The 15,109-nt window shown below is 41.6% G+C and overlaps 1 long non-coding RNA gene across 2 annotated transcripts; it reads right to left on the bottom strand.

Moving 5' to 3' along the window:
• Positions 1-22: 22 nt before the first annotated feature.
• Positions 23-14,633, bottom strand: LOC135300975 (uncharacterized). Of its 2 annotated transcripts, none has more exons than XR_010362718.1 (3): positions 12,588-13,658; positions 7,880-11,727; positions 23-259 (listed from the first exon to the last, which is right to left on the bottom strand). It is a non-coding gene; the product is annotated as an uncharacterized LOC135300975 (long non-coding RNA). The 2 variants fall into 2 exon arrangements; XR_010362717.1 differs by lacking the exon at positions 23-259 and adding an exon at positions 14,267-14,633 and having other exon boundaries at positions 7,007-11,727; positions 12,588-12,747.
• Between the last annotated feature and the right edge of the window lie 476 nt (positions 14,634-15,109).

The following is a 15,109-nucleotide window of genomic DNA, read 5'->3' as shown; positions in this document are numbered from 1 at the left end:
TCATTGTCCTCTCAGGGTGCTGATGGAAATGGAGGAGATGTGTGGGAGGAATCTTTGGTAATGCTCAGAGGGAGCCTTAGCAACTCCTTCCCCATGTGCCCAATCTCTGCCCTCCAGGTCCAGGAGTTGAGGAGTGATTTAGATGATCATGTGTCTGACCACTGAGACCAGCAGGTCTCTCTTCATATCTCTTCTTACACTGTAACACCTCAGAGAGGAAAACTCTCCCTTGTCTTCCCTCATCCTGTTTGTATTAATCCTGGAAGGTAAAAATATGCAAATTAGTCTATGGCTTTTAAACCTGTTTCAGACCTGTTGTCATGTAAGGTAGTAAGGTGTTGCATGCACTGTAACACTTCACTTTTTGGGTCCAAAGATTGCTTCTGCTGTCATGAGTCATTAGTGAGAGTGAGCTGTGGGAAAGTGGCACTTCTGCTGTGCCACAGCTGTCCTGTACCACTAGTCCTGAGTGACTCAAGCATGCCATGAGGGACACCTGGAGTCAGCTGGGGATGGGTGTACGTGTAATAGAGATAGACACCCCCAGAAATGTTCTCTTTTCCTGTGAGATGATACCTAGTCACAGAAAAGACTTTTCAGGGAAGAACATATCTCAACATTTTCTAGATAAAATTTTTCTTCTTCTGGTTTGGCACACTCAAAATTATCAAAAGAAAACATTCCAGATGGACTTCCTCTTATTTCTCCCTGTACAGCTATTGATTTGCAAACCTTTTCAGGATTTTGGCTTTTTGTTCCATTGAGAATAGGAAGGGTTTGGATCCTCGGATTGGCAGCAGGGAGGAAGGCTGCCCAGCGTGGCTCTCACACCCCGTGGTGTGGTTGTAAGGATTCATGCACATCAGCAAAGCCTTGCAGTGTGATACCCTGGCTGCCTTCTGGTCCTGAGTGGGGCTCCAGCATGGAGCAGCAGCTCATGGCAGAGAAGTTCCATGCTAAAGCCCTTTCTCAGAGCAGCTTTGCATGCACAGCAAAGCCTTTTTACTTGTGCTTTCCTCAGCAGCTTGGGGTTTGTCCCCTACATTGCGATGAGCACCGTGCTTCCAGAGGCTGCTTGGTTTTGGAGTAAGCCATGAACTTAGAGCACCAATTGCATTAATTGCTTTCACGCCAGCGTATTTCCATTGTGGCTGCCATTATAGTTGTGTAATGTTTCTTCTCTCTCTTCTTTCATGGCTTTCTTTGCCTTGACAGGCTCAGTCAGATTCCCTCATTCACATCTGCTAATGTGAGGGCTGAATAGAATAAATCTATGCAACATGGCTTCAGAAAAGACGGGAGGAGGATGGTGGAGGGAGAGATGTAATAATCTCAAAAAATAATTTCTACTTAATAAGTGCCATTTAAAAAAAAAAAATCAGTCAGTTTGTCCCAAGAAAGATGCCTGTGGTATGAGTAGTAACAGGGCCCCCAATCAAAAAGTTTTATCACCCCCCTGTTCCTTTTTTCCTCAGCTTAAAAGTCACCCAAGCGAAGGAATAGACAATGCACAGATTACTTTATTTGGCTTCATCAGGTTTGCCAGGAGAGGAGAATGCTGCCAAGCTCCCCAAGACAAGCTATGCTGGGTGCTTGCCCCTGTGCCAGTGTGAAGACAAAAAAAAATCAGGAGCCTTGAAAAGAAGCTGGTGCAGCACATGGCTCTTTCCCACTCCTCACAAATGATGGCTGTTGTGCTCGTTAACCTCTTCTGGGGCTCAGTCAGTTCACGCTGTGCAGCAGCGGAGCGCTGAATGAAATGAAAGGCTCGCAGGACCCATAGAAACGCCATAACTCCTTCATTCCCAACACGCAGGCGAAGGCCACCTTCCCCGTGGAATACCAAGTGCCTCTCGTCAAACTCTTAATAAGTCAATCCTGGCTCCATGTGGCGGTGACAGCTCAGATTCCTGCACAGGCCCGGCTCCTGATTTACCCCACCGGCTTTGGCAAGGCACCTCAGGCTCGTGCTCGGCTCCGCTCTGCCCGCACGCTCAAACGAGTCTGAGTCTTCAGCAGACCTGGGTTCAGTTTAGTTAAACCAGCCCTGTCTCTGTGCAAAGCCTAGCCCCGCTCAGATCTCTAGCAGGGATCTAAAAGGAGACGTGTAATGAGCTTTTAGCTTATAAGATCATTAAATAACTCCATAACATCCCTCATAAAAAAATGTCTTTTTTATCCAAGTGGCTACAGTTCTGATAAAGAAAAGAGAATCTCTTCTTTGTGCTTATAAATGAACAAAGGGGACTGTACAGGCTGATCCAAGGCCCTTAGAAATGAAAGGAAAACCAAAGACTTCAAGGCACTTCAAATGTAGGCTCTTCTAACTAGTAGCCTTTGATTTTAAGGATTTTTATCTCAAACTGAAGAGGACAAAGCTACTGTATAAAAGGAACTATGAGCAGTTGAAGGGCATGATAAACTCCCATCCGAGTCTCCCATATGAGCTCTGATATTTAAAACAAAAGGGAAGAAAATTTGCAACAAAGCCTAGAGCTAATTAGGAAAACCTCAGAAAACATACCAAGAAAAATAAGAAGCTGTAGTAATTTGAATGATACAGGGAAAGCACATTGAATTCAGCACAACCGATTTTTTTCCTTTAACATTTTCCACCTGAGTTTATATATCAAAGGGTACAGTACGCAGAAAAAAAAAGGAAGAAAATGCCAATGCAACAAAATGTACTTTAAAATGTGAAATATATTTAATGGTGTAATATTATTGTATTGCCTTGGATGTCAAATTACAATATTATCCAGTGCTTCTTAGATGTCAGTCAATGCAGGATGAAGAGCTGCTTTCCATGTCCTGTGATTCTGTTGCCTTTCTGGATGAGGAACTATTGCTGGATCACCCTTTTCTTTTTTTACCCACCCCAGATCCAATTCATTCAATGGATCAATCCAATGATTCACTGAATTCTGTGAGTTTTTTGATGGTGCCCCTTCTGATGAGTCAGTGGATACTTCATTTTGCTGTCAGACACTGAAGGATCTGTTCCCCTGATTCCTTGGTCAAGCTGAGAAAGCTTTCTAGGCTCACCATGCCGTGAAAAATAACCAGATCAGGAGCTTATATAATAGCAATTTTCAATTTGAAAACTACTTAAAAAGATTTTTTTAAATAATCCTGTATATCTTTAAAGGAAATAGCATCAGAAAGTTTATAGCTTGTCTGACTTAACTTTGGGGAGAAGCATGTAATCGAATTTACTTTTGTTTCATTTCAGTTTAAATCCATGAATGTCTGTGTGTTGGTCTTATGCTTGGTATGTAAAAACCAGAAAGCAAAGCCTAGTTAAGAGAAGCAACAGCAAAATGGTATGAGTGTTTCCAAGGGATGAAAAGTGTGTGGTCTTCATTCAGATTTCAAACTGGTTTGACCCCATGTCATCCCATTGGCTTTAGTTATTGTCCTGATTTATGTTAGCACAGACAAGAGCAGGATTAGATATAAATGTGGTAGTCCATTGTTTAGATAAAACATGTTTGTTTTTCACAGCAGCATTCAGAGAAGTTGACTAGAACGAAATAATTTTTTAAAAAATATATTTTTTTAGAAAGAATGTGTCTAAACCCTTCTGTATGCCCATTTTATGCAAAATTAGAATTAGATATTGAAACATTTAAAAACCCTCTAGTCCTAAATCATTAGCAAAGCACTTTTAGACATATTTCTATCCTGTTTTTCAGTAATTAATACAGATGAAAAGATGAAGTTTTTAAATGAACTACAAATTTTATCATCTGCTGTTGCTGAGATTATACTTTCAGTGAGTTGTACCAAATTAACTTAAAATTTATTTAAAATGTGCTGTTTGCCTTTTCATGCATACCTCACTTGCCAGAACATTGCACTGTTACTAAGGTTCACCTGAGTATGCATATTCTTATAATGAGCAGCTCTTCAGAAAAGAGAGTAATTGCTTGTGAGCTGAACATAACATAAGGCTGGCTTAACTTGGCTGACTTTTTGAGTTTTAATATAGTTAGGGGAAAGATGTCTTCACTTGTGTACCACTCTACAGCCACTGGGACAAGGTAGAGCCTACTGAGTGTAGAATGTAGCCCTGATTTAAAAGTCTAACATGGCTTAAAGTTAGAAACCAGTAAGAATAATACATATAATGTATTATTAAGCTGAGCTGGTGAAACCTGGTGGACCAGCAGCAGGGAATGGAGAGCACTCAGCTGTATGGGGCACTGGAAAACAGGAAGAGGCCAATGGAGCACGGCAGCAGGTCAAGAAAATGTTGGAGCATGAAGACAGGCATGAAATCCATGGAAAAGAGATCTCTTTAAAAGGCAGGTATCCAGTCTAAACCTGATAAGTATCAGGTTTAGATTGGATACCAGAAAAAATGTCTTCATTTAAAGGTTTGTCTTCTTTGGAACAGGTTGCCCAGGGAAGTGGAAGAGTCACCATCCCTGGAAGTTAAAGATGTGTAGATGGTGGAGCTTAGGGACATGGTTTAGTGGTGAACTTGGCATTGCTTGGCATTTCTGGACTTGGCATACTTGGCAGTTTATGGTTTGAGTAGACGATCCTAAAGGTCTTTTCCAACCTCAATGATTCTGTGACTATATACTGGCTTGAGGCTATATTTCGTGACCTTGAGCTTGTGATGTGGTCCCAATAAACAAACCTTTGTGGAGTCTTCCTCTCAGAATGATGTGGAACAGTGATGAAATGAAGCTATCTTCTTTGTGCTATCTCTTTCCCATAAAATATAATTGGAGAAATTGAACATGATACTGTGTTGAAGATACGGCTTGTCAGATAATTGTGCCCCTGGGATTTATACTTCTGTTCCTAATTTTGTGTAAGCTGTTTTAAAATGCCACATCAAATTATGCTGAGAACATAAACATTGTGAAAAAGATGTTTAAGAGTTAAGAAACACTGCAATTGAATCACCTTCAGCAATCTCCTGCAGGATATATGTTATCATACAGCTTTTAATTGAAGAATGACACTCAGGCTTGCAAAAGAGTGCCACTAAAAGTTGAACAGACCATTTTAGAAAAGATTTTTAAGAACACTTGTAATTTTGTTTGGTTTTGCTTAAAAAAAATTTAAAAAATAGGTGAACTAGAAACCATGCTCCTATGGTACTTAGTGTGGCTAAATTGTGATGCAGCAGTGTGAATGCTCTTCTGGACACACAGTGGAGCTGCCTCTCAACCTGCTGCAGTGTTACTATTGCCACGTAGCTGTAGCAGTGTGCTCTCAGCATGACAGAAGAAATGATCATTTATCCAGATTCTTTGTGAACTTTGGAGCTTGTATTGTGCTTTGTGCTGCTGAAGCCTGGGTGGTTTTAGTGCCTGAAGTAGCACGTTAGCGTCAAACTCCGTGGTGACCTGCAAGCACTGCCTGCAGGGTAAAGGCAGCCCCACTGCCAATCACTGAACTTGAACTTCATGTTCATAATGAAGCTTCCTAGAGATGATTCCCTCTCTGGCTTAAGAATTGCATGTATAGAAGGATAGCCTCTAGCTCTACCTCCCATTACTGTAGGAGGAAAATAGATGGGTGTTCTGGTATTTTGGAGTCCCTTGAGGATGCAGTTTTTTGGGAAAAAATAAAAAAGGTAGGTGCTACAAAGATTGTGCCTTTGTGTTAGGAATCAGGTGTGTGCCTTTGTGTTAGGAATCAGATTGATTAATACAGAGCTTTTTCAGGCATAGTCATGTTCCCAAAAACCACAATGTGCCAGAAAGAAAAGCAATGAAGAGAATAGCAAATAAATGCTCTGCCAGTGTGAAATTCTCTGAAGTATGTGAAGCCTTAAATGAAGCACCATTTTTTTTTTTGTGCGTCTGAGCAATGTGGGCTTGTAAAAGACAGCTGCACAAAAAGTCTCATTATTTCTGCAGGTGATAGTTAGCTCCATATTCTGGCATGTTTCAGTAGTTTCAGTTAAATCTGGCCGGGCAGACTTGGTGTGAAACTGTGCTGAGGAATGTAACACCAAATCTGTATCAGAAACCAAAGTGAAAGATGAAGCATTTTTGAGTGATCTTTCATCATTGTGAGAGGCAAGTAATTTTTTGAGGGTTAGTTTGTGACTGCATCTCAAAGCTGAACACCTCACAAAGTTGAGCAATTCAGAAATAATGCCAAACAGCATAGCTAGATTTTGCCAATCCAAGAATTATCCTTTTCAGGAGGGTATATTAAAGGATCAACAGTTCCCTGAAACATGGTTTGTTGGATTTGCAGTCAGAACATCAAGAAAGAGAGCTGACACTAAAACCATTAGGAAAGGTAGAGGATTAATCAGAGCTCCCTCTGATTGAAAGAAGATTGAAAATACTTATTGAGTCTCCTTCCTTGCTGCATGATTCCCAAAACAATGTGCTAAGCAGGGTCTCTTATAAAGAGAGAATTACTGGGTTATGTGTGCTAATTGGGCTTCTGATAGACATTGTCTATTGATTTGTCTATCAGCCTCCTGATTAACATTCATATTTCTCCATGAAGAAAAGCACTGAAAGATAGCTTGACTCTTTTTTTCCTGCTGTCAGCTGCCTGAGCAAAGAGAGGAAACCATTGCTATGGGTGCCTGCCTGGCTCCTGGGTGTTTCCATGTTTGAATTTCCTGCTTGTGACAACATAATGTGATTTGTCTTTTCTTCGCCATGTTTACAAACTTTTCTATTATCTGAGGAATCAAGCACAATACTCATCTATGGCTGCTTGTGATGAGTTATTAATCTCAGGGCACTCTGACAGAAGGTTGCTCAAGGCATTGTCATGGACAGAAAAAAAAGGAAATCCAGCCTACAGATTTTAGAACATATGAATTTAAATACAAAGCAATTACTTACGAAGACAAATATTACTGTAGGTTTGCTCATCACCAGCTTAGTATTGATCATTGATGCCAAAGTGCTAAGATGCAGTCCTTGCCCTCCTTGGTAACAGAGATTTCTAGAGTTTATTTTTTGTAGTTAGAAGAAAAGAAGAGGCATAGAAAACTATGGTGTTTTTTTTATTTTATTTGTTTTTGACAGTGTCACTTTAGAAAAACTTTTCCCCTTTAAATAAAATTTCCCTTGCTGTCAGCTTATTTCTCTACATTATTTTAATTCTATCTTATAGTAAAGAAAAAGTAAATGGAGTTTTGCTAATTCTATGGCATTGGTAGCAATGCAGGGAAGAAAACCTATGCAACGAGCAAATGCAGGATAGGTGGAGAATACTTTAGAGCAGAATGATGAACAAATGTAGAGTAAATAAGAAAGACAAGTTAATGGCAGAGACAAAGACTCTGAAATTAAACCCTAGATAAACTGTGCTAAGAAACCAAACCTGCAAGTTCAAATATCCCAGCTATCTTAGATTTGTGAAAGATGCAATGGGCAGTCAGTCCTGTTTTCCATTTTCACTTTGTCTTCCTTGGAAAGGCTACTGTTATTTTTCCCGCTAGCACTGATCAATGCAATGGAAAGCCTGTCTTCAAATAAGATCATTTATCAGAGGATTTTAAAAATGGAGCTTAGTTAAGGAAGTGTGGGCACTGTTATTGAATGTGTGACCATGGGAGGTAGGAGAACGCAATAAAAAGAGGCCATGTTAATAGACTGCAGTATCCAAAAAACTCTTCTGTATTTAGCTGTCTCCAAGATGCTTTTGATAAGACACACCATAAAGGGAGAAAAACTGTTTATTGGTAAAGGTCACTGTATATTTGCTATCCTGGATTAAATGACTGTACACACAAGTCACTACAACTCATGCTAGGCTCTGGAACTGAAGTGCTGCAATTCAAGAGACTTAGAAAAAGAGCTTCTAGCTTCCTTTACCACACCCATGCAGAACTGCTGTGTTAACATTAGACCTCTTATTGTAATTTCTCCCATGCACTCACCTGCATTTATATTCCTTCTCTGCAAATGGAGGGCAGGTGGTACTTGATCTTTGCTTAAAAGGAGGCAGACATCATCCCCTTCTACAACCTCTCTTTAGCTCCTGTTCCTCTACCCTGAGCAGTGACTGTGATTCTTAAAGCCACTGAGAAATCTGTCGAACTCAGAGAAATAATCTGAAATTTGTATTTGTTAAAAATGCCTTTTTGGTTTTGAAATGGGACATAGGCCATAAAAGACATGTTTGTATCAGCTCTATCCTTACATCTCTAGAGATTATTTTCACAGGCATTGCAGACCAGCTGGGCTCCATTTACATCTCTTCTCTTAAAGACAGGAGATGATGTCAAGTGATTCTACAGAGTTCTGGGGCACACTGAATGTTATAACTGGATACATTAAAACATTGATATTGCAGTCTCATCCATTCTCTCTCACACTTGCACACAGAAATACTGAATTGGGATTGTATGTTCTCACCCAAAACAATGAGTTCAGATGTGTATTGAAAAAATTGGGGGACTGGCTGACAGTATGAAACATCAGACCCACATAGCAAATACAGTGCATTTGTCAGTTCACAATAAATCATTTCATTGTCGTGTAACAGACAGCATGGAGCATGTTAGTCCACATGAACATCCAATTTGCCTACTTGTAATGAAAATGCTGTTTTCTGGGAATGCTGCTGCACTCTTTTACATGCTCTCTTGCTCACATGCACATGTTATATGAAATGATGCTCTTTTCATAACTGAAAAATATCACTGGAGAATAGGCAGTTTTATTAAAAGTGTGTCTCCTGCTGACAGTTTACATATTTTGACAACCTCTTGGAGAGCAGCAATAATCAGCTTGAGGCCATGCTGTGTATGGCCTCAGTGATGCATGGCAGGAGCGCAGAGACCCAGCTCCGCATCCCGCCCGTGCTCACCCCCGGTGTGCTGGAGTGGAATTCCAAGGGCAGCTCTGCATTCATTACCACCTCATTATCTGCCTCAACGTCTTTCAAAGTCATTTTTCCTCACGACTAAACTTGGTCAAAATATTTTTATTTACCTGTGCTGGCAAATTTTCATGTGTGAAGGAGTTTTTATCGTCTCAGTTTGCATTGCCTCAGTTGGAGCTCATGGCTCCGGTCACAGCAGAGGTGGCACTGGCGTATCAGACTAAAGTCACTTGGGGACACAAGGTTGCTCTGCTTTCAGCTTATCAGCCACAGGTAATTTTACAAAAAGGGGAATAAGTTCCAGGCTCCCCTCTCCATATTCTAGTACAATTTGAACCATCGCTTGCATAAAATTAATTCTCTTTTTTTCTCCCCCACCCGCCAAAAATAATTTATAGCAAATTCTTGACCACGGAGTAAAGGCAGTAAGAGGGTGACAGCACAGATCTGTCAAAAGGAACAGTAGGTTGGCTTCTACATGGACAAGCTGTTATCTTTCCAGTGCTTAATTTTTAGAAATTAAACTGTTAAAAGAAGGCCTTTATTATTACATGCTTTATCTATTGCTTACAGGTGGATCCTTTGAGTGTAAATGAGAATAAGCACCACAGTGTTTTTGTGTTGTGGTGGTGGGGGGGAAAAAAAAGTTGCATTTTATGGATTTATTAGTGATTTGTAGATAATTATATGGAACTTTTAGAGCAACAAACTTCCAAGACATGGTAGTAGAGGGGATGGAATCAGTTTTGAAAATAAGGATAGCCTGTCTCACACACAGTTGCACAGACTGTAGCTGTGGTCAATGGGATTTAAAAAAAAAATAAATAAAAAAAAAAGAAAGAAAATTGTTGTGACCTGTAGTTTCAGAACTGCTGCCTGTACCATAGTGGTATATTTTGGCTTTTAGATGTTGCTCAGTTTTCATCTATGTGTGAACACAGTGGACCCATTCTGGTAAATTCCACAGTAGAGCAAACAAGGGTCTAACCTACATATCATTGATATCAGCTGGAAACCAGCTAAAGATATATATCCCTGAAACATGTTGTTCAGAGGGTTTGCTTGGAAAGCCTAAATAGCCATAATGGGTGGCAGAAGCCAGTACTGGAGAGTACTGAATATGGAAAGTAGAAAAAATTCTCCTCTCTAGATACTGACCACTATGACCTGGTATATAGTATCCATGATCCTCACATAGGATTTTTGAAATCTATGGTCATTTAGGCTCCAATTAATAGAGGAAAGAAGGATATACTGTTGCTAGTCCCTGATTATCTCTAGAGATCTCACTAAAATTTTCTACCTGGCATTGCATGCATAGAATATGGCTTTTGGATAACAGGGGTCAGAAAAAAATTATTATGTCTACAGGCAATCCCAAATGGAAGGACCTCTTGCAAACCTGTGTGACTACATGACCTCCACAAGAAAGGCTTTCTTTTTCTCTGATGAAAAGGAGCCCAAATTTAGAGATAAACTTTCTGCCCATGGCTTTAGCACAGGTTGCCTCTGGTCGGATCCAGTACTCAGCACAATTTCTTAAACAGAAGAGTCTTACTCTCCATGGCTAGAGAGGTTTCAAAAAATACCTTGCCAAAACCTTCCTTCAAGCTTTACTGTGTTTTTCATTTGTCCTTCCCCTTGGTCTCTCTGGGGTGGCTCTCTGATGTGTCTCAGGGAGACAGGCCACTCTTTCCAGTCTACACTGCTGAAACTTTCACCCAAGCCTTCACTTGCAGATTAATTTCTGTAACATCCTGAACGTCTGACCCATCCAGTGTACGTGCTTAGGTGCTCCTTTTGCATCCCATAGATAACCATCATGCTGGAGTAATTTCTCCATATTTAATATATTGATTGATTTTGTTTCTTAGTTTTACTTTGTCTTCTGCAACATCCCTATTTAATGTATTTTCACTACTTTTCAAAGACACCTAAAGTCCCGTTCATTTTATTTAATGAAGACAAATGGTTTATCCATTCCAAGTTACACTTTATCTACTACTGCTGTTGCTGATTGTTCTAGGTCAGGACCCAACCTTTTCTTTGTTGAAAATACTAGCTGAGAGCAAATGATCATTAATTCATATGGGTGACAACCTGCATATATCTGGCTGGAGAAACTAAGAAATCTTACTGATGTTACCTACATCTGTTTCTGTTGACCATTTTAGTATTTGTTCCTTTTTCTAAGGTATACTGCTTTAGGGAATACAAAAATTTTTTGATCAGTTGTCCTTCTTTTCAGAAATTTGCTGATAATAGTATCCAAGGGAGAACTGGTATTACATGGGGCCCTGAATCCTAATTTAGTATAAACAATGAAACTCCTGATAAAGGTGAATAAGTTTCTACATTTTTAGAAGGAAATGTGGGATAATTCCTGTTTTGTAGCTGGTGCTATCAGCAGGATGTCCTGCTGAGCCTGGTGACAGGACAAGAGACAATGTGCACAAACTGAAGCACATGAAATTCCATCCCACAAGTAAGTACCTTACACAAGGAGGTACTTACTGTTCTTGTTGGGGAGAGGCTGTAGAGCTTCTGTCTGTGAAGATACTCAGCTCCATCTGGACACACTGCTGAGCAGGCTGCTTAAGGAGGTTGAACCAGGTGATCTAAGAAGGTCCCTTCCAGTTTTGATTTGGGACTTTTGTGATGACTTATGGTTCAAAGAGTGAATCTTTGTTTATGTTATCTAACGCATGTCACTTTCATTCTACACAATGCTGGTTTTCCTGATGGTGCCAGGGTCTGTTAACTTATCCACAGAAATGTTCACTTTGTTTCTCTTGTGTAGGCTAGGTCTTGATGTTCTGAATTCTAAGATTCAGACTGGAAAAGATGTTCAGGATATCACGTCCTACTACATGGAGTCTAAATGCCTTACTGAATCTCTGCCTAAGACAGCAAAAGAATAACAGAAACCCTTTATTAATATAAACCACAATGTTTCTTTGGTTTTCTTGTTCTGATGCTTTGCATCTCAAATTGTAAACAATTAATTATTTGAAATACTCTTTCTTGGAAAAAAAAGTGGGAAAACAAGCTAGCACTGGAGATACAAACAACTTCCTCAATAGTTTGGCTAAGGAGATCACAAAAGTTTTACTTTAGACAACATCATGAGATGTGTGCTTGACCTTTGTTTCTCAGTATTAGTTATCCATATATTGATTTTAATTTTCCTAGAAGTGATTCTTTCAGCTTCTTCCACATTTATTTATAATTGATGAAGCAACCTTTTGTTGACTTAGAAGTATATATACTTTCAAATGCAAGCTAAATCCAGAATTCAAATACTCCATACTCCTCCCATGAGGATTGCTCTGAACTATGTGGTAGTTAAAAGAATAATATTCTGAGAAAAAATATGCCATCTTTAGGAGTCTGGTTTCTTCTTATTGATTCATGTAAGCACTGAGGTCTGATTCTTGCTTATATCTGCTTGGTTATAGCTTTGGAAAGCACAACATCATTCAAATTCAGTGTTTGTAATGAATTTTGCTTCTAGGTTTTCATCTGAGAAATCTGCTCCCTGAGGAGTGATTTGCAGAGAGGAAAACTCTGCAGGGCTAAGAGTTTAACTTGGCTTCTCTTACACTCCTGTTTATAAACCCCTCATCACTGCCTGGACCTTCCATTTGGGGCTAGAAATAAAAAAAAATGGCTAATGAGAAACTCAGCAGACTGCCAAGATTTGCCAAGGGTTTTGCCCATTTGTTTATGAGGCAGTAGAGTGTGACATTGTCCTAAAATACCTGTTGTTGACTTAGAAGTGTAACTCCATGTGGATCTTCAGTGATTCCACTGAATGGGGGAGGAACCTCAGCCTGCTCTTGGGAGAAGCTGCTTCACAGGTGATGATGTTTGAAACCAAATGCCTGAACACGGTGAGCATTGGGACTGGCTGTGGTGCAGCTGTAAAACACGGAGAGCAGGCACTGCTTTGGCAATGGTGCAAAAAAAAAAAAAAGCATATGAGAGGATGACGTCTTGTGAGAGGATGATGAGTGTGTAGGGGCAAACATGCCCATATACAAGTACATGAATCTCTGTGTATGGATACATAACCTGGCCCCGGTCAGTGCAGTTGTACACAGCACAGAACGTGCAGCTGGAGCAGAGATGCCCCTGTGGCCAGTGCAGGGAAGAGCAGGAGGCAGCCAAAGCCCAGGGTACCACACCTGCAACACTTTATCTCCTCTGACAGTTTCTGAGGGACTGGTTAAGTGCTTTGATACTGCCAGTCTGGGGTCCAGGGAGCTGTAATTTAACTGCTTGTTAAGTGGCCGGTGTTTAATCTCAAACATGTCCAAAATTATCAAAAAAACAAATAATTTTGGGTCTGATGATATACAGACTCAGCATTTTATTTGCATTTGTTACTGTACAACATCTGAGAGTTTTTCATTCTTTTTGTCCCTTACATTAAACCTGTGTACATGCACTGAATTTGTGGTGCTATTAAAATAACAAAATATTAGTGCTATTTCCATATCTTCTTCCAGAACGTTTTCTTCTGGGCTTGAGGGAATTCGAGAGCGCTGTGCGTTGTTTTCCTTCTGTGGCTGTGGCCGTGAAGTGCCTGGCTTTGTGGGGACCCCTCGGCTGCCCTTTCTTCCCTGCGTGTCCATTGTGGCGGGCTCACTCATGCATCCCTAAATCCAGCGTGTGCAGCAAAACGCTGACTTCCAGGGGCAGGAAGGGCCTTCCTGAAACCGCCCCGCTGGCTCAAAATGCTGCATTTTGTTTTACGTCCCCCCGTGGAAACAGCGGAGCCCGCTCGGCTTCCCACCTCCGCCGGTGCCTGCCCCACACGGGGAGCGGCCCCCGGCTGGGCCCCCGGCCCCCTTAATCCCCCCGCCCGCGTTGCCCGGCCAACAGGCCAGACAAGCAGGTGATGCATTGACAGGGAGCAGATGGTCTCCCGCCGAGGTAAGCGGGGCTCAACAATGAAACCATATTGATCATATTGCTCCTTTTATCTCCTTCGGCTTCAACTTCGGTCTTGAGGTTTCTCCGCTAATAACGCGCGCCCTGCCGCCGGCCCCCCGGCCCGCCCCCTGCCCCGGCGGCATCGCGGCCTTCCTTCCACAGCTTCTGGGGAGAGAGGAGCCTTGATCCTGCCCACCCGCCTCCAGCTCTGTTTCCTCTCCTGCTGGAAGGAGGGAGGGCCAAAGGGTGCCCACCATTTCCCTACTCCCCGTGACCCTTCAGTCTTGTCTCCCTTGTACCCCTCTCCCTCCTGCCCTCTTTCCCATTTAGCAGAGGGGTGAGGAGACTGTGAGACCCCTCTGCCCCAGCCTGACCACTGAGGCACAACATCCCTCACTGCCTCATTGGGCACCTCTGTCTTCCTCTCCCTTTGGCCCCCTTAACCTTGTTTATGTTTGTGTGTGTATAAAACATGATGGAGAGATGTCTCACTTGCTCCCACCTGCCCTGTGCAGGAGAGCGCCAGGAGCCCACTCTCCATTTGCTGTCCTCTCCTGTTCTGTGCCTGTGGTCACAACTCCTTCAGGCTGCTCAAGCGGGTTTAGATGGAAGCAAATCTGATGCCTTTCAGTCCCTGTCCCTGTCACGTCCTCTCCTTGACTTCACATCCTTCTTCAACAAACATCCAGAAACATGCCCAGTCTGTCTTGGTGCTCACGTCTTGCCCTTTCTCCTTCAGCATGCAGGGCCATCAGGACGAGAAGGAGCCCTGGAGCTTGCATCCTGCTCCTTCCATCGTGTGCCCCCCCTCAGACGCTGGTGTACAGATAAACAAGAGAGAGAAGCCAGGCCCTCCACCTGCCTCCCCCCTTGCTCCCCTCCCTTTCAGCAGCCCCAGCCCGCATTCACTGCTGTGTGAAGATGCTAAACACCGAGGGCTCGAGCACTGTTAGCCACTATTCACAATTTTAATACTTGCTTCATAGCTGTCACATAAATTCATTGCTGACTGCAGGCTTAGAATAGCAAGAGGGAACTTTAAAATAAAGAAAAAGAAGGAGCATGTAAGGAAAAAGAAAAAAGAAATCCTAAGGGCACTTTGCTATGGTATCTGCACTTGTTTGCAGGTGGTTTTGGAAACTATAACTACTGTAACTCCACACAGTGTTCTCTAAAGTAGCTGTCACATTGTGTTGTTTTTTTTTAATCTATTACGCCAGCACACATGAGCTTTTTTTTACAGTAGATAAAAATGCCTATAAAGGCTTCACCCCTCTCTTTTTTTATAAGGGAAAAAAAAAAAGAAAAAAAAAGAAAAGCAAAGAAAGAAGCTTGTGAATGAATG

Source organism: Passer domesticus, chromosome 5 (assembly GCF_036417665.1).
Source record: "Passer domesticus isolate bPasDom1 chromosome 5, bPasDom1.hap1, whole genome shotgun sequence".
NCBI classification, from domain to species: domain Eukaryota; kingdom Metazoa; phylum Chordata; class Aves; order Passeriformes; family Passeridae; genus Passer; species Passer domesticus.
The sequence above is the reverse complement of the archived record's forward strand: the minus strand, read 5'-3'. Positions and strand labels throughout refer to the sequence as shown.